General features: G+C 42.1%; 1 long non-coding RNA gene across 1 annotated transcript in view; it reads right to left on the bottom strand.

Moving 5' to 3' along the window:
• LOC139363309 (uncharacterized) overlaps window positions 1-18,435 on the bottom strand; it is a 156,863-nt gene extending 138,428 nt beyond the window's left edge. The window contains exons 1-4 of the long non-coding RNA XR_011623381.1: window positions 16,591-18,435; window positions 13,072-13,193; window positions 11,322-11,392; window positions 2,075-2,130 (exon numbers count right to left, since the gene is read on the bottom strand). This is a non-coding gene — a long non-coding RNA (uncharacterized lncRNA). The remainder of the gene's footprint in view (window positions 1-2,074; window positions 2,131-11,321; window positions 11,393-13,071; window positions 13,194-16,590) is intronic.
• Between the last annotated feature and the right edge of the window lie 574 nt (window positions 18,436-19,009).

Raw genomic sequence — 19,009 nt, forward strand, 5'->3', positions numbered from 1 at the left:
GACATCTCCTTTCTCTTAAAGTGAGGCACGGCACCCCCAGATGACTGTGAGCTGGTTTTTCATATCACAGTAAATCTCAGATCAGAGACTGTCTGAGAAAATCCGAGACGAAAGACCTTGATAAACAGTTGCCTTTCATTCTGGGCCCTTTCACAGGCTTGAGATACTCGGAGGAAAATTTAAGTGACTGACGTAAATGTCCATCACTGGGTATATTTATTTAAAACCTGAATGGCAAAATGCAAACTTTGCAGATATTAATGAAGGAATAAAACAAACAGCTGACTTTTTTCTTCACTCAATGATATGAAGCTTGTTCAGGGGCCTGCTTGTCAGATTTGAGGCCAATCTCTTGTAAGTTCCATGTAGGTCCTTCCAGGCAATGAAAATTTCCTTTTTGCAGGAATAAAGGTGAGATGCAGATATATAGAGGTTCTCTCTTGGAGGCCTGTGTATATGCAGGTAACAAAAGGTAACACAGCTGGGCCAGGTACAGTGGCTCATGCCTGTAATCCCAACACTTTGGGAGGCCAAGGCAGGAGGATGGTCTTAGCCCAGGAGTTTGAGACCAACCTGGGTAACAAAGTGAGACCCCATTTCTACAAGACAATTAAAAAAATTAGCCAGGCATGGTGGTGCATGCCTGTAGTCCCAGCTACTCGGGAAGCTAAGGCAGGAGAATCCCTTGAGGCCAGGAGGTTGAGGCTGCAGTGAGCTGGGTTCATGCCACTGCACTCTAGCTTGGACAACAGAGAAACACCCGATCTCAAAAAAAATAAATAAATAGGCCAAGAATGGTGGCTCACGCCTATAATCTGAGCATTTTGGGAGGCCAAGGTGGGCGGATCACCTGAGGTCAGGAGTTTGGGACCAGCATGACCAGCATGGTGAAACCACATCTCTACTAAAAATACAAAATTAGCCGGCTGTGGTGGCACATGCCTGTAATCCCAGCTACTCGGGAGGCTGAGGCAGGAGAATCACTTGAACCCAGGAGGTGGAGGTTGCAATGAGCCAAAATCATGCCATTGCACTCCAGCCTGGGCAACAGAGCAAGACAAACAAACAAATAAATAAATGTAACACAGCCAATGCTTTCATTTTCATTCAGAGCCCTGAATGTAAACATCCAGCCCTGCTAACCTAGGCAAGGCAATGAAGCCTCTGAAGGTGGTGGCTTTAAAGGCATTAATGTAGTGGATGCACAGACCAGGAGCTCACAAAGCTACCAACTTGCATGGATATTTCAGAAAGCCAAGAAAAAGCCTCATTTTGGTGAGGCGTTTTTCTTGGCTTTCCTCCCCTTCTTTCTATAGCAAAGCTCAAAAAGCTTTCTGCTGGGGGAGAGGTTGGGGGGAAGCATTTCCGGCTATGATCCTTTTGGCCTTTAGCAGGTTGAGAAGGCAAACCTGTCTCCAAACAAACCCCAACTGCCCGCTCTCTCTTTCTCTGATGCCAGAGACATTCCCCTGCCCAATGTTCCAACTCCTCTGAATGTGGGGGAAAAACAAAAAATCATTTTTTAGTTCTGCCATTCCACCTAGATTTTCCACATCTCTGTTCTCGAAGGTATCTGATCTGAATCCATCCAGGTATCGGTTGTCTTTCTCTTGTATCCCTCCCCCTGCCTTCACCCCCACTACCGATACCAGGGTAAAGTCTGAGGCACATTGAGGATACGTCAATGAGCTAAGAACCAGGACTGTTATTTATTAAATGTACAGGGCTCACATTTATATGATCACATTCTGGAGCTGGCATCTGGCCTAAAAAGCTTCCCATTTCTGCCTCTGCCCGCTCCCTCCTCCAACCCCGTACACACTCACACACCAGAGCCCTTGACCGAAGAACAGAACACCGGGTGTCATTTTAGTTTTCATATTTTAACTTGCTCTCATTTTCAACAAGGCAGATACAGTGACTGGAAATAAATTAAGATGCGAAGTTAGGAGGAGAATTCGCACATAATAACCACCTACTTTGCTCTTGTTGTTTCTCCTTGCCTAAAGTAGTAGATACAAGCACCCATTCTGAATCCATGTTGTACAAGTTCATACCCCAAATTTGCACTTACTATTAGCATTGTGATCTTGACCTTTTTCCCTGGCCTCTGCACCTCTATTTCCTCATCTGTAAAATAGGAAAGCAATAGTACCAATCTCAGAGGTTTATTACAAGGATTAAAAGACTTCATAGGGGCTGGACACGGTGGCTAACACCTGTAATCCCAACACTTTGGGAGGGCGAGGCAAGTGGATCACTTGTGGCCAGGAGTTTGAGACCAGCCTGGTCAACATGATGAAACTCTGTCTCAACTAAAAATATAAAAATTAGCTGGACATGGTGGCGTGTGCCTGTAATCCCAGCTACTTGGGAGGCTGGGGCAGGAGAATCGCTCGAACCCAGGAGGTGGAGGTTGCAGCGAGCTGAGATCATGCCACTGCACTCCAGCCTGGGTGACAGAGCGAGATTCCATCTCAAAAATAAAAGCAACTTGCTACTCCCCCCTCCCCCCACCAAAAAAACTAGAACTTAAATAATTATTTATTTCTCTTTGATATAGCTCTCAAGTTTTCTTTTAGTTTAATGTTGCATTGGAGGCATGAGAAGTATTTTGAGGTTTATGCTCTAGAAAAGCTATGCATGGTTGAAAGACGCTTACAAAGTAAATATAAAGTTAGACGGATCCTCCCATTGTGAACATGAAGAGACTAGAAATCAGGCAGATTCTCCTGGGAATTTCTTTGTGAAAAGATGAATCGTCCAGCCAGGGCATGAGCCCTGGTAACCTATAAATAAATCTCTTTCTTCAAATCACGTTGATGGAAGTCAGCCTTTTATGTTGTGGTTTTTCATAGAAATAATTGATGTTATTACATCTCTAGAAATCCTTCATCCTAAGAAGCAGCAGCTTCATCTGTAATGTGCCCCCATATTTACATTCTATCCCTGTCTAAATGGTACTAAATGTCCACTCACAGGACAACTATCAGTGTAAATGCAATCTGAATGGACATGAAAAGTACTGTGTGTGCTAGATAGTGAGTGCCCAGTTATTGGTTGAATGAATGAAATAGTTCAACAGTGAAGCAATTAACTGTTGCAGCAGAAAACATATTTTGCTTGGGAATAATAAGAGATGATTTTCCAGACAACATTTAATCTAAGAGTTATTATGTCCACACATAAAGCCAAGAAGTTATAGAAAGTCTCTCCCCTTCACCAGCCACCGTGCAATTTCACAGACATTCACAGGCATTTTATAGCAGACATCTGAGCAAAAGGCACCCAAGGTACCAATACGCCTTGCAGAAGAGGTGCATTTGCAGCATTCCCAGTATTTGCTCACTTCAAGTGGTAGGACAACCATGGTCTTGTTTAATCAGTAATTCCATTTTTCTGAAATCAAGAAAATTAAGCCCTGATGTTGCTAACTAAGCCAGTGAGTATCTAAAAACAAAATTCTGGGACCTGTTTCTAGACATTATTTTCTTTCTTTCCCAACCTATGCCATCAATCTTTGGAATGTAGGTAAGTGCAAGCGTCTCAGTTTCCCCATTTTCCATGTCTGAGCCTGACCGTAAAAGCTCTCTGCTTCTGCTATTCTGGCCGCTAACCAGGTCAACAGTTCAGCTCAACACCGATTTTATTGCTCTATGATGGGTTCAGGCTCTCTCATGCTCTCTTTCTTCTCTGAGAAGCATTGACTTTGGCTGCATCTCATCTAAAGAGAGAGGTGAGGCCACCTGATCAATCAAGGAGCCCCACCCTTGACCCCAGAGGATCAAGCTCTTCGGTGATCAACCCTCTCTCCTTTGTTGGTAATACTCCAAACATTCTGGTTGAAATGCACAGATACCATATGATGATCTCAAAACTTGTCTCATATAGAGTGTTACCTCCTGGCTTGACAATTCCAGTCTTCTAGTCTTCATTGACGTCAGTAACTAATCCATACCTTCTCCAGATTCTAAATCCCAACAACCCGCTAGACTCTACCACAATAACTCTTAGATTGAGTGTTGTCTGGAAACACATCAAGAGGTGCTACTTATCTTGGCCCCAAGGGTTTAGAGAGGAAAATATTGTTTCACTTCAGAGTCTTCTTACAAAGATCATCTGCCTGAAACCAACAGGTCCCCTTCTCTTTGGTTTTATTTATTTACTTATGCATTTCCTTTACAAAACTTATCCCTTACTTGTTTTCTGCCAGTGGGAATGAAATGCTATCATAGACTGTCTATAGATAGAGAGAAACCTGACTACACATTTAATATTCATCAACGTAGTGCTGCCACACCTGCCCCTCGCCTGCCTTTTTGTTTTGTTTTGTTTTTTGTTTTTTCTGAGACAGAGTCTCGCTCTGTCACCCAGGCTGGAGTGCAGTGGCGCGATCTCGGCTCACTGCAAGCTCCGCTTCCTGGGTTCACACAATTCTCCTGCCTCAGTCTCCCGAGTAGCTGGGACTACAGGCGCCCGCCACCACGCCTGGCTAATTTTTTGTATTTTCAGTAGAGACGGGGTTCACCGCGTTAGCCAGGATGATCTCGATCTCCTGACCTCGTGATCCAGCTGTCTCAGCCTCCCAAAGTGCTGGGATTACAGGTGTGAGCCATTGGCCCAGCCATATCTCTTATTAATGATCACACATAAGAAGATGGAGCAATAACTTCTGAAATACACACTAGAACCATTCTATAAAAATGGAAGTTTCTACAGTATTTGAGGTTTTCCCGCCAAAATATAATTAATTCATGATCAATAATAAAATAGTTTGTTAGTCCATATAGTGAGTAGGCTTCCTGTTTGCTTATGCAAAACTGTAAAATACCTCAAGAGGCAGAAAAATCTTCTGAAGAGAAGTTTTGGAATTGAAACAGGTGCTAACATCTGCCTTTAATGTGCATAGAAGGAAACTGAAATAAAATAGATTCTCTTAGAATTTCAGATTGGACATCCTAAAGTGTGCCTGAACTGAGTTGGAAACAGAATAATAGATTCAGGAATTAAAAAGTTGATGGCTCTGTCAAGACCCAACCAATTGCAAAATAAACTTCACAATTCTCTTGTTTTCCACTATTTTCTTTCCAACTTTGAAAAAAATGCCACACCAGTGGCATTGTTGGAGGATAAGTAACATGAAGATTCTAAAGAGGAAAAGACCAAAGCCCAGTCATTCCTTAATAGTGACTTATTAAAAGCTAGATGCTGGCCAGGTGCAGTGGCTCACGCCTGTAATTCCAGCATTTTGGGAGGCTGAGGTGGGCAGATCATGAGGTCAGGAAAACGAGACCATCCTGCCTAACACAGTGAAACCCCGTCTCTACTAAAAATACAAAAAAAAAAAAAAAAAATTAGCCGGGCATGGTGGCACACGCCTGTAGTCCCAGCTACTCAGGAGGCTGAGGCAGGAGAATCACTTGAAGCCAGGAGACAGAGGTTGCAGTGAGCCGAGATCATGTCACTGCACTCCAGCCTGGGTGACAGAGCGAGAATCCGTCTCAAAAAAAAAAAAAAAAAAAAAAGCTAGATGCTTACTTAAACCATTCCACAGGTATGCTATGGGGACCGCTGCTGGACCCTGCTCAAAGTTTAATGCTTAACCACACTATGGTCCAGTGCTTTCAGTTCTGACCTGCCCTGCAGCATGTACCCAAGCCTCTTCTAAGTTAATGGGTCATTCATCACACTGGATTTTCCTTAGCTCACTCACCTCTTTAGAATTCAGGATTTGCTGCCAACATTTTCACTTTTCCATAACATTAATATAGCACTATTAGGACCTGGTGTACTCTGAAAATATCCAGCAATCAAAATTCCTCATTTCAACCTTTCAATCCAAGATTTTATCCTTTTAGATTAGTATGTTGTGTGTAGTTCTATTAATCAATTTTAACTGTCTCCCACTACCAAAAATTTAGAGATAGTGACTCAAAATAAATCAAAGTGTTAGATGAGTAAGGGGAAAAAAATGATCTTTTAATGAAGACTTGTTGAGTTCCAGTGATTTTTCATAAATTATCCAATTTAATTCTCTCAACAGCCCTGCGAGGTAGGCATTATTGTCCTCACTTTACAGATAATGAAACTGAGTATCAGAGAAGTTACTTGCCCCAATTTACATTTATTAAATGAATATAGAAGCATTATATATCATATATCACATCAGGATTCAAATCCAGAAACACCCAAACTGGAACTTTCATACTAAATGGATATTGCCTTTCTAAAACAAATTGATGACGCCATTATTGAAACCACTAATCAATATTTTTTCCTATCATGTGAGTAATCTAGTTAAGTAGACATTACTGACAGTGCTCACTCTTAAGAAATGGTCCAAGACCAGTAATTCCAAACCTGGCTAATCACCAGAATGATCTGGAGAACATTTAAAAGAGATTCCCTAGGCTCTATTTCAAACCTGCTGAATCAGAATCTCTGGGGGGAGGGGCCCAGGAGTCTTTATAAATACAGAGCTCTCAAGGCAATTTTCATAATCAACCACTTAGGTAACCATTGACACTTATGAAAATAGTGATGAAAAATCGACAATACCAATGCAGTATATTTTTTCAGTGTATTGCGACATCCTTTATTTCGTTTCAACTAGATATACACCTGCTGGGCAGAATATGGGGTAGATATGTTTTATCCCCCTTAGATGAAAGTAGAAACCAAGTTCAACGGGGAAAGGAAACTTGAAATGTCCTCTTTCACCTTCTTAGGTGAGAATGAACTACCCAGGGAAAAACAAACTGGGTTTAGATATACAGCACTGAGAATGTAAATGTCACTTGTTAGATTTCCCTCCCTCCTGTTCCTTCTCTGGGAACACTGGATGGACAGTGTTAGGGGCTGAACTGTATCCCCACAAAATTCATGTGTTGACATCCTTGCCTCCAGTATCTCAAAATATGACCTTATTTGGAAGTAGGGTTGTTGCAGATATACTTACTTAACATGAGATCATACTGGAATAGGGTGGGCCCCTAACCAAATATGACTGGTGTTCTTATAAAAAGAGGAGATTTGGACACAGATACACACAGGGAGAACACCATGTGAAGATGAAGACAGAGATGGGGGTGGATCTCTGTCTACAAGTCAATTAATGCCAAGATTACCAGTAAACCACCAGAAACTAGGAGAGAGTTATGGAAAAGGTTCTTCCTCACAGCCCTCAGAAGGAACCAAACCTGTTGACACCATGAGCTCAGACTTCTAACCTCCAGAAATGAGAGATAATGTATTTCCATTCTTTAAATGACCCAGCTCAAGGTACTTTGTTACACCAACCCCAGAAAATGGACACAGATAGGAAACACCTCCCCACAGATGATCACATTACTAGTTACCATTTATGTTAGAAGAAAAAAAAATGAACAAATAAGTTCATTTATCAACAGATTTCTGAAAGACAATTGTGATAGTCACAGGTTTTAGGAGTTGCAAGCATCTCTACAGTAAATTAACTCAGAGAAACAGCTTGCTCAATGCAAATTTTTTTTGGTGTTCTGAAGAAATACTAGCAAAAGAAAGAAAAACATGGAAAAGAATCCTCACACATCCTACCCTTAGCTTTTTTCTACCTACTATTTAGTATAAATACATCATTTGTATGTCTCCAATTGTGATCAAGGGAGTTGCATAATATAGAAAACCAGAATCAAACTTTATTCCACCTACTCCAATGTTATGTCCTGGAATTCCCAGGCTTCTGAGATGAGGGTGCTTCCTACTTGTTCACATCTCCTAATCTGAGGTATAGAAGTAGCTACGTCTCAACTATGTGGTAAACATCGTATGATGGATCCCAAAGTCATGGAGATGCTTCCAAAAGAACGTTGCCTAGAGATGCAAATTATTTAATTAGCAAATTGACCCTAACATGGCTTGGTCTTTCAAACAAAAATACTTCTGGGTAAGAGCATGAGGGATTTGTGAGGCATTTGCCAAGTTCTGTCTCTCAGAGAGCTCTGTATGGCCTCCTTGCAAACACATGCCCACTGTTTTGCTTGACAAGGTCTTTGGACTGATTTCTTTCCAAATGGTAAGCATACTTTCCAATGTTTAATAAAAGGCTTTGTAAAGACAACATTTTCTGCGTATTTTGATCATTGACATTATATAACCTGTTTTGGGGACACATTTCAAGCGTGATTTTTATGATGGAACGATAAGCTATGTGACCAACAAAAAATACCTGCAGGCCAGGCATGGTGGTTGGCGCCTGTAATCCTACACTTTGGGTGGCCAAGGCAAGAGGATTGCTTGAGCCCAGCCTAGGCAACATGACAAGACCCCATCTCTACAAAAAAATTTAAAAATTAGCCAGTTGTGTTGGTGTTTGCCTGTGGTCCCAGCTACTCAGGAGGCTGAGTCAGGAGGATTGCTTAAGCCTGGGAAGTCGAGACTGCAGTGAGCTATGTTCATATCATGACATTCCAGTCTGGGCAACAGAGTGGGCCCCTGTCTCAAAAACATAAAACAACAACAACAACAACAAATCTTCAAGTACACAAAGATTATGTCAACATATACATGTGTGTCTTCTCTCAGTTTGATATATAATAGTCAAGCTGTATTTTAAAAGAAACGAACATGTATTTCTAAATCAAAAACACAGTGCATGCAATTCAGTGTTTGATCTCAAATGTACTGGAGAAGGTTGTATTGGAGCCTGAGAGCTTGGCTTGAAGTCTGACGTTATCTCCATTACACTATGCTATGGTTAAGTTTGTCTCTACCCAAACTGATGTTGAAATTTGATCCCCAACGTGGCAGAGTTGGGAGGTGGGGCCTAGTACGAAGTGTTTGGGTCATGGGGGCAGATCCCTCATGAATGGCTTGGTGCTGTTCTCATGGTAGCAAGTGAGTTCTCAGTCTCACAAGACTGGATTAGTTCTCATGGGAATGTTCCTACAAGAGAGGGTTGTTATAAAGCCAGGATGCCCCTCTGGTTCTGCCTCTTCACTGATATCTGCTTCTCCTTTGACCTCCCACCATGTTATGATGAAGCACAAAAGCCCTCACCAGAAGCCCAGCAGATGCCAGCTCCATGCTTCTTGAATTTCCTAGCCTGCAGAAACACAAACCAAATAATCCTCTTTTCTTTATAAAATACCCAGGTTTGAGTAGTCTATTATAGCAACACTAAATGGACTAAGACATACAACTGGAACCCAAAGTGCACTAATAGTATTTCATGCTTGATACTTACTTCTTTAATAACAGCACAACCCTAAATTAGGAGAACATGAAGAGGAAAAAGCCGAAGAAATAATTTGGAATTATGCCACAGATTTAACATACAGTTCACTGAACATAGTAAAACTTTCCCATGGAGGAACATAGGCCATGTGTATACAAGTGCAGTTAAATCAAACAGAATTACATTTTTTGGTCCTGGCTGATCCACTGCTGCTTATCTACAAAGCCACAGGATGGCAATAGAGAAATTCCTGTTGTGTAACTATTGTCCAAATGGTTTTATGGAAAAAAAAATGTGGCCAAATGCTTTGGTTCTAGTCCAATTTGCCTGTGATCTGGGCATATTTACGCATTAGGATAGCCCGTATTCATGATGGCTGCAAGTACACACACCTTTCACTACCTGACTCTATCTTTTCAGCCTCAGCTCCCATACTACTATAACTCCTCCCCTCCTCCAGACTAGGAACTTAAAAAAAATAAAAGTAGAAGCAAATAATCACTGGATACCTACTATGCACTAGAAGCTGTTCTGTGCCCTAGAGTTGTAAGAGGGATGGAAACAGATCACTTCTCCATAGAATTTACATTCTAACGAAGGAACACTGTTACTAGACAAGTAAAGGCATAGTGTGTATGGCAGGGATGACCTTCTGTGCAACAAATTTCCAGAGTGGAGTTGTCCCTGGGAGGCAGTGGCCCAGACAGGGACTTCATTTTCCAGCTTCCACTGCAACCAGTTGTGTCCATATGACAAATTCTTACCAATGCAATGTGGGTAGAAATGATATGTATCACTTACAGGACAGGGTTTTTTAAGAGTCTGATGTGCCTCCTCCACTTACTATTCTTTCCTTGGTTTCTGCTAGACACAGAGGACTCTGAAGCCCTGAAGGCAGAGCCTCAAGATGGAAGGATCCGAGTGTCTGAATCCCAGGCGAAGGAATACCAACCCCAAATAGGAACATTAGCATTGAACTGTAAGGAAGCATGTAAAATACCTACAATATATTCAACTGCAGAAATGTTGGAGCTGATGTTTGCAGGTTCTACCACTAACCCAACTAATATAGTATGTCACATACCCATAGGCACTATGGAGAAAAATAACGCATAGATGAGTAATAACAAATCTGATGGATGGGGAGAGCTGCTAATCTAAACAAAGTGGTCAAAGAAGACCTCACTGATCCATTGATATGAGCAGAGACTGGAAGGAAGTGAGGAAGCAGGCCAGCTGAAAACTCTTGGGTAAAACTGCAGAAAGAAGGAACAGTAAGCCTATGGGTTCTGAGAAGGAAACATGCCTGCTATGTCTAAAGAACATCAAAGAGGCCAGGATGCCTGGAATGCAGTGAACAATGAGGTGGCTGGTAGGAGATGAGGTCAGAGAGAAAACAGGGGTCTCATCTCCCAGTGCCTTCTAGGCCAATGTAAGATCTTTGGATGTTATTCTGAATGAGATGGAACGTTGGTAGGGGATTTTGAGCAGAAGAATGACAACATATTCCTATTTACATCATAAGAAGATTACTGTTGATAGGCTGTGCACGGTGGCTCACGCCTGTAATCCCAGCACTTTGGGAGGTCAAGGTGGGAAGATCATGAGGTCAGCAAATCGAGACCATCCTGGCCAACATGGTGAAACTCCGTCTCTACTGAAAATGCAAAAAGATTAGTTGGGCATGGTGGCGTGCACCTGTAGTCCCAGCTACTTGGGAGCCTGAGGCAGGAGAATCATTTGAACCTGGGAGACGGAGGTTGCAGTGAGCTGATATTGCGCCACTGCACTCCAGCCTGGTGACAGAGTAAGACTCTGTTTAAAAAAAAAAAAAAAAAAGATTACTGTTGATATTGAGTTGACACTATGCTGTGCAGAGGTGGAGATGCAAGAGTGGAAGTAGTTAAGAAACTGATATAATAATATCAGGAAGTGGAACTAGTGGCTTGGAGTAGGGTGTTGGCAATAGAGATAACAAAAATGGTCAGATTTGGGGCATTTATTGAGTATGAAGATGACAGGATTTGGTGATGGATTAGATGTGAGGGTGAGAAAATGTGAGGAACAGGCTTGAAGGTAATGATAAACAGTTCTAAGTTTGAGGTACCTTTCAGAGCTCCAAATGGAAACATCAGATAGTCAGATTTTTGAGCCTAGACTTCAGTGAAGAGATCCAGGCTAGAAAAAAAAGGAGGGAAAAGGAAGTAATCAGTGTATTATGATATTCAAATCCATGAGACTACGTAAGATTATCTAAGAAATAAATACACATACAGAAAGGACAGGTCCAGGGACTAAACCATGAGGTCCTCTGTCATCATTTGGAGGTTGGTGAGAAGAGGATGGAGCAAAGGAGACTGAGGAAGAGCAGCCCATGAAAAAGAAGAAACATTCGGAGAATTTTGGTCTCCGAAGGAAATAAAGTGTTTCAAGGACGGAGAATGATCAATTATATCAAATATTGTTAATAGGTAAGTAAAATGAAGATTGGATTTCCTATGGGATTTAACAACGTACAGGTCTTGGTTAGTGACAAGAAAAATTTCAGGGAAGTGATTAGGGGAAATAACTGATTTGAATAGGTTTGAGAAAGAATGGAAATAAGCTCAACTAAAACTGACAAAGACACATCTTTAGTGAAGTTTTGCTATAACTGGGAGTAAGGTAACAAGGACGTCTCTAGGTATGTGGGGTCAAGAGAGAGTTGACTTTTTTTAAGATAGGAGATATTGCAATATATTTCAGGTTGATGGAAATGATTTCATAGGGGGGAAATTAACGATGGAGGAAAGGACCAGAAAAAAACTACTGGAGCCATGTCCTTGAAGATGGGAAAGACAATAGGCACTGGTAAAGGAGATGGTTTTTGATAGGAGCAGGGAGAGCTCATGCATAGCAGTGGGAGGGAACGTAGAGTCTATGGGCTCAGATGCAGGCTTGTGGAAAGATGCAGTGTGAGAGAGTGCAGAGTCTCTTGTGGCTGCTTCTATTTTCCCATTGACCTCAGAGGCTAAGTTGTCACCTGAGAGTGAGGATGCAGATCTTGGGGTTTTGAGGAGAGAGCAGAAGGTGTAGAATGGTTTGGGAGCATGGGGGAGTGAATGCACTAGGAAAGTGTTGTAGGATGGCCTGGCTGCCCTGAGAGCTCCCTTGCATCTAGTGGTCCCAAATAAGACCAGAGCATGTGGATATGTCCCCCTGTCCAACCAAAGGCAGCTGCTCAAGCATAAGGCAGAGTAGACAGGGCTGCAGCAAATCAGAGTTGAAGGTTATTGAGTCTTTAAGATAAAGTTAGAGAAGGGCGGGGACATTGAGGGTCTTTACCAGAAAATGATGTTAATGATGACTCATGAGATTTAATTGGGGCAACTAAGGTTACAAAGGAAGTGAGACACAGTGAGAGGATAGAGAGTTTGAGGAGTTCCTGGCCCTGATATGATAAAATAATTATTCAAGTCAAGGTACTAGAGGCCATAATCTGGAAGCATGTGATCTGGACTGGAGGGAGGGTGGACCGCCAGTGAGGCAGCCACATCAGATGACTGACCATTCCCTGAAGCTCAAGGCATTTCAAACTTACTTTGAAATTTACTCTTGCTATTCCTTTCATTGGGATAATTTTGAATCTCTTCTTTGGTTCTTACTCATTCCTAAAGGCCTAGGTCAGATGATACCTTCTCAGGCAGCCTCCTCTGATCCTCCAAATTAAAATTAATTGCCTTCTCTACTGTGCTCACAACATAATGTGTCTTACTCACTTTTAATATGAAGCTCATCACATTGTATCATCATCTGTTTACTAGTCCTGCTCTTCACAGCTCACGATCTTGAAGAGGCCAAGAGAACATTCCACTCACCTCCCGGCACATTCCCAGTGCACGGCCGAGGGGCTGGTTCATAGCTGACTCATCACCACCCCTTCCCCAGGGCTGTAGCCTCTCCTGCCCTCCATTTTCCAGACTGCAGTGAAAGTGATTTCCTGAAAAGTGTAAATTAGATCACATTATCCCTCTAAATTGAACTCTTAATAGACTTTCCAATTGCTCTTCCGATGAAGACCAAATTCTTTCCATGGGATACGTTGCCCTGCAGGACTTGGCTTGCATTTGCCTCTCTGGCTTCACTGCGCACCAGCCTCCCTCCGTGCTTTCCTCTCCAGCTACCCTGGCCTCCTAGGACTTCCAAAGTGCAGTGTTTTCCCTGAAACCAGGTCTTGTCGAGTGTCCTCCCTGCAATCAGAATCTTCTCAAGTGCATTTACCTCAGTCTGGTGCTCTTCTTCCTCTTCAGATAGCAAATCAGATACCACGTCCTCAGGGATGCTTTCACTGAGGCCCACGCTGGTTGCAGACGCTTTATTACACACATGAAGGACCCTAGCCTTTGTCACACCGCTTAGTAGCTTGCATAATTACACCAGTCACGTGTGTGGTTATTTAGATTCATGCTTGCTCCTATGCTAGTCTGGGAGCCCCGTGAGGACAATGACCACAGGGCTTTTGGTCTTTACTGAATTCGCAGCACCCAACGCAGTGCCTGACTCATGAAAGCACTTCATAAATATTTCCTCACTGAACGTATTAAATTAATAAATAGATGGGTCTAATGTTTTACTTAATATTCATAAAATATAACAAATTTGGTTCCCCAAGTACTTATAGTTCCTGTACCAAAAAAGAATGCAATCAAATACACACATCACACGTCACACACACACATACACACACACACACACACACACCAGGTTTAATGAGTTTTCAAACAAGTCTTTAAAAAACATAACCAGACATGTCAGACAGTGATTTATAACTTACAAGCTAGGCCTCATTACAAAATGAAGATGACGTCTATGTGGCTAAACCAAGAGCCATCCCCACGTGAATGTGAGTTATCAGGAAACCTAGTAGCTCCACATATTTCAGAGCACACCTCAGGGCCCGAATCAATGCTCATTTGGCTGGGTGCGGTGGCTCATGCCTGAAATCCCAGTACTTTGGGAGGCGGAGGCAGGCAGATCACCTGAGGTCAGGAGGTCAAGACCAGCCTGGCCAATATGGTGAAACCTCGTCTCTACTAAAAATACAAAAATTAGTTGGGCATAGTGGCAGGCGCCTATAATCCCAGCTACTTGGGAGCCTGAGGGAGGAGAACTGCTTGAGCCCGGGAGGTGGAGGTTGTAGTGAGCTGAGATCACACCATTGCAGCACTTCAGCCTGGGCGACAGAGTGAGACTCCGTCTCAAAAAAAAAAAAAAAAAAAAAATGCTCATTAGAGTTCCTCAACATAAAAGATGGCCAATATAATCAAAGGCAAGTCTGTTTTGGGAGTGGATTCAATGAACAGTCATTCCCTAAGCCTCTCCCATAAAATGGAAAGTGGGCTCTACTTGTCACTTTCCACATCTTAACAGAATTTCACAGACTATAAACACTACCGTGGTAAGAAAAAATATACCGTCTCGTTAGGGAAAATACCCATTTGCTCACTTTCTCTCTCCTATACACCAGAAGTATAAATAATAGGCATATGTAAGTGTGCAAAATAGGCAAAATAATAGTCATATATAACAATATATTTATATTTCCATTTTTAGGGTTTTTTAAATCAAGAAAGGCAATAAGAATACAGAAATCCCATAAATTGTTTTGCTATTTAAAAAAACATTTCTGGCTGGGCGCAGTGGCTCATATCTGTAATCCCAGCACTTTTGGGAGGCTGAGGCAGGTGGATCATGAGGTCAGGAGCCTGGTCAGCCTGGCCAAGATGGTGAAATCCCATCTCTACTAAAAATGCAAACAATTAGCCAGGCGTGGTGGCACACGTCTGTAATCCCAGCTACTCGGGAGGCTGAGGCAGAGAATTGCTTGAACTCGGGAGGTGGAGGTTGTAGTGAGCCGAGATCGCACCACTGCCCTCCAGCCTGGGTGACAGAGTGAGACTCCATTTCAAAAAAAAAAAAAAAAATTCCTACCAGCTACTTTGAAGAAATGTTTTAATTTTCATAATAGAAATTGTTAAACTAAAGTAAAGATAGTCTAAGGAACCTCCTTTACCTGCCACCAGGCTTCAGTAACTGTCGACATTCTGCCAGTATTCTTTTCTCGGAAGAAATGTTAGAAGGGTGGAACACAGGTCAAATTCAAGGAGTTGCTCAGCAGAGTTGCCTAAGACAGTCTCCTCCCCATTCTTCATCTCCTCCGCCAGACCTTCTCTGATCCAACCAGAGATCAACTGCTTTTTGTGAACCAGATGAACTGTGCTTTGAACCATCACATTGGCAAATAGAAGAGGGTTTCTCATAACCCTGGTTAGGACATCTCCAAAGTCATCTTACTCTTTAGCACAAGACTCATATCAGAAGCATCTTGGGATGACTCTGACATAAATATATTTGAGATCAATTTTAGAAATTGACGTACTACTCTGAGTCTGATACAGACATCCCAGTGACTCATAATTTCTTTTTGTGCCCAAGCTGCTTTATCAATACATGTAAAATGTAGTTCAGTTGCAGCTGTTAAAATTTACAAATATACTTCTATTTTGTGATGCTGTGTTTGAACTGATGTTGGTAATGTTACTGTTTTTATGTTCATGGGCAGTCTAATAATTTTTATATTTTGACTCATGTTAGAAATTACTCAACTCCGGCTATTATCTTGATTTTTCCATCATTTTTGTCAAGCATATTAAAAATTTGGCTTGACTAAAGGAAGACAGAAATGAATATAAGAAACACCAAGCCTTAGAGTAACTCAAGAAGTACATAAACTTTCTGCATTGTTCCCAGGGAAAAGAGGAGACATTGGAACTTGTGTTGAACTTAGTCTAGTAACCACAATAAAAGTGGTTACTCTGCTCTGAACTTGGAGTCCACAGCACCCAAGGCTGGACTTTCCACCCTGAATTCAGTCCCTTAATGACTGAATTTGCTGGCAGGCACCCAGTCTCTCAGCTGAAGGTTATACCTCAGACCCTATACTCTCCTAGCTCCCTAATTTCTCATTTTGGTTAAGTATGCCGACAGAGACGACTTGCACTGATTCCCACTTAGACATATCCAGATTTGAGACTACATTCACTTTTCTTTACACATGTCCTTACCCCTTAAAAAATGCTGACCCAGTTTAAGTTGCCATCCAAAATTTTGCTTATGTAAATCCCTACCACTACACACAACGGAGCCTTAATCATCTCTTAAAGTCCTCCAGGACTTTGCAGATAGAGTCCATCTCATAAACTCCTTAGTCTCAGATAACCTAAGGCTCAGAGCATCCTAGGTCCTAATGAGGGTATCTCCAACTTCTGCTCATTTGTTCATTCAACCAGTGGCAACATGTTCAAGGCACTAGAAGCTCTATCAATCCATATACTTACAGCCCTGCAGAGGGAGAGAGACTTTGACACAGAAGGATGATGCCTTGACAGGTGTTAGCTCTTTTCCACCTGACTTTCCACTAATGACATGCCACAAACCTCCTCTTGACACCTAGCTCCGGCATGCTTCTTGCGGCTTTCTGAGTGAGTCTTGGATAACATTGCTTTTCCCAGGAAGGTAACCTCACAATAGGCTGTTCCTATTTCCACACACCTCAAATTCATCAAGTATGAAGCTTCAGAAATGATGCCTGGCATGGCAGATGTTCCTCTAAGCATCCCCATGGATGTCATAAACCCTCACCCCAACCCTTCAATCTCTCAGAGGTTCTAACACCTGCTTCGTGCTAGTGAATTCAGGCATGTTCTTCATCTCTCTGAACCTCAAGCAGCAAATACGTTTTCCGATGCACATGGGAGAGGCAGGGGATGATGAATGAAGCAGCCAGTGCAGAGCCCCTCACTGAGTGGCAGAGACGCCGTAAGGCTGCCTTCCTGACAATAACCCAGGTCTAGTGGGACTGGAGCCCCCAACAAAAACCAAGGGCAGATCCTAGAGGAGCACTCTTCTTTATCCTTTTCTCAAGATTGGGAGGGACACGCTGTTCATACTAAATTCTGCATCTGGAATTTGGGCCTAGACATGCCACAAAGCCTTCTCCTCTTTCATGTCTCTGCTTCTCTCCAGACCACAGCAGCAATTGTCTCAGAAACTCTGGCCGTCCCTGTTGAGGGAGGGAACCAGGCAACAAGGCAAGTTTCTGGTTTTCTGGAGCTTCCAAACTCTTGCTGAAACCATCTCTACCACCTTAAAAGCTTTAGCTGGCATGCTTAGGAAAGCCTTACCAAGTATATAGAGATTTCTTGGATCATTTTCAATTACTGAGGGAAGGTACCAACTGTTAAAGAAAACAAAAAATTACCCACAATGACTGTGAAGTCTTTTCATTCCCCACTCTAGGTAATTTGTTCTGATTACCAGTATTCCAAAAGACAAGATTACACACCAGTGAAGCAAAAAGATAAAGGAAATCTGTTCCCTGCTGAGGCTGTATCAGAGCTCAACCCGTGTTTGGAAGCAAAGGCAATTTTTTTTCAGCCCTAATGAAGCCTTGTTAACTATGAACCCTGGGGCTGAACTGATCTAGTGAGAGGAGTTATTTGGGGGGTGGTGGAGGGGTTTTAATAGGGGATTGGTACATTCAGAGATTATTATCATTCTTGTCTTTCTTCTTAAAGCAAGAGAACTTACATATTTACTAAAAACTGTTCTCACTGGGGTATAGAAAGGAATTGAAGTCCATCATCTCTTTCAGATAGAAATATCTATGACCCACATTTGTAAGATACAGACTACGCCTTGCTTCTTTTTCCCCCTATGTTGCCAGTTCTCTTTGTCAGCAACTTTCTTGTCCTATCGGGATAACGTTTTAACTGTGGTATGTAGGTTAGAAGCGCACTATTTGTTTACAAGGGATAAATGGTTGTTACAATTACTGTAAAACACAGCAAACAAATGACCTTCAGGACTTGCCAGGAAAAGCAGTGAGTCTTTCTGTGTGTTGAAACAATCTGGGCTCCACTGATGGTAAACACAAGGTAGTGACATGGATCTGGATGTGTCCTCTGGGCTGGGGGCAGGGATTGACACAGTTACAGAATTTGATCCACCCCATATTCTTGCCTTGGAGTTTAATTTCCATATAACTGAAAACATCTGAAGCAAACAGAGAGAAGCACTGCTGGACAGACCCATATTACAAGAGTAGGCAAAAAAAAAAAAAGTAGCTCAAACACAACAGCTAGGTGTTTGATGTCATTCAATGATTCAGTTATGACTTAAGCGAGCTTCAGAACTCGTGTGTCCAATAGGACAACCTGCATGAGAGAATGCAGTGGAGAGCTGGCCTCAAGCATGAGGACATAGTTCTAGAACTACAGACCCTAAAAAAATTCATCATGGAAAAAAATAATATAATTTTTCCCCTGGAGAAGCTTATGTTTAGATACTAGATACGTAAAAGACCGAACTATTTGTATAACCGCTAAGATTCTTTCCAGCTCTACAATTCACTGCGTACATAAATGGGAAATGTTTAGGCCCAGGAGGCATACCAATGTATACAGGTATACTGCAATTCATTTGATTCTTGCCCCGTAAGCTTTACGGAGTCTAATTATCTAAACGAGATTTGGTTAAATAAAAATTGACATTTCTGTATGAGTATATATTTACATAGAAGGCAATCCATATCTCTAAAGGTTTCATTAAAATGGAAAAATAAAACGTATTAAAAAAGTAATTGGAGAGGTTTTAGAAAGCACTTGGTCCAGGATTTCTTTGTTTTACAAATGAGGGATCTCAGGGAATCTCAGAGGTCTGTTCCTTCCAGGCCTCTTTCCAGGGAGGGGCAGATCT

The sequence above is a fragment of the Macaca nemestrina genome, chromosome 5 (assembly GCF_043159975.1).
Source record: "Macaca nemestrina isolate mMacNem1 chromosome 5, mMacNem.hap1, whole genome shotgun sequence".
NCBI classification, from domain to species: domain Eukaryota; kingdom Metazoa; phylum Chordata; class Mammalia; order Primates; family Cercopithecidae; genus Macaca; species Macaca nemestrina.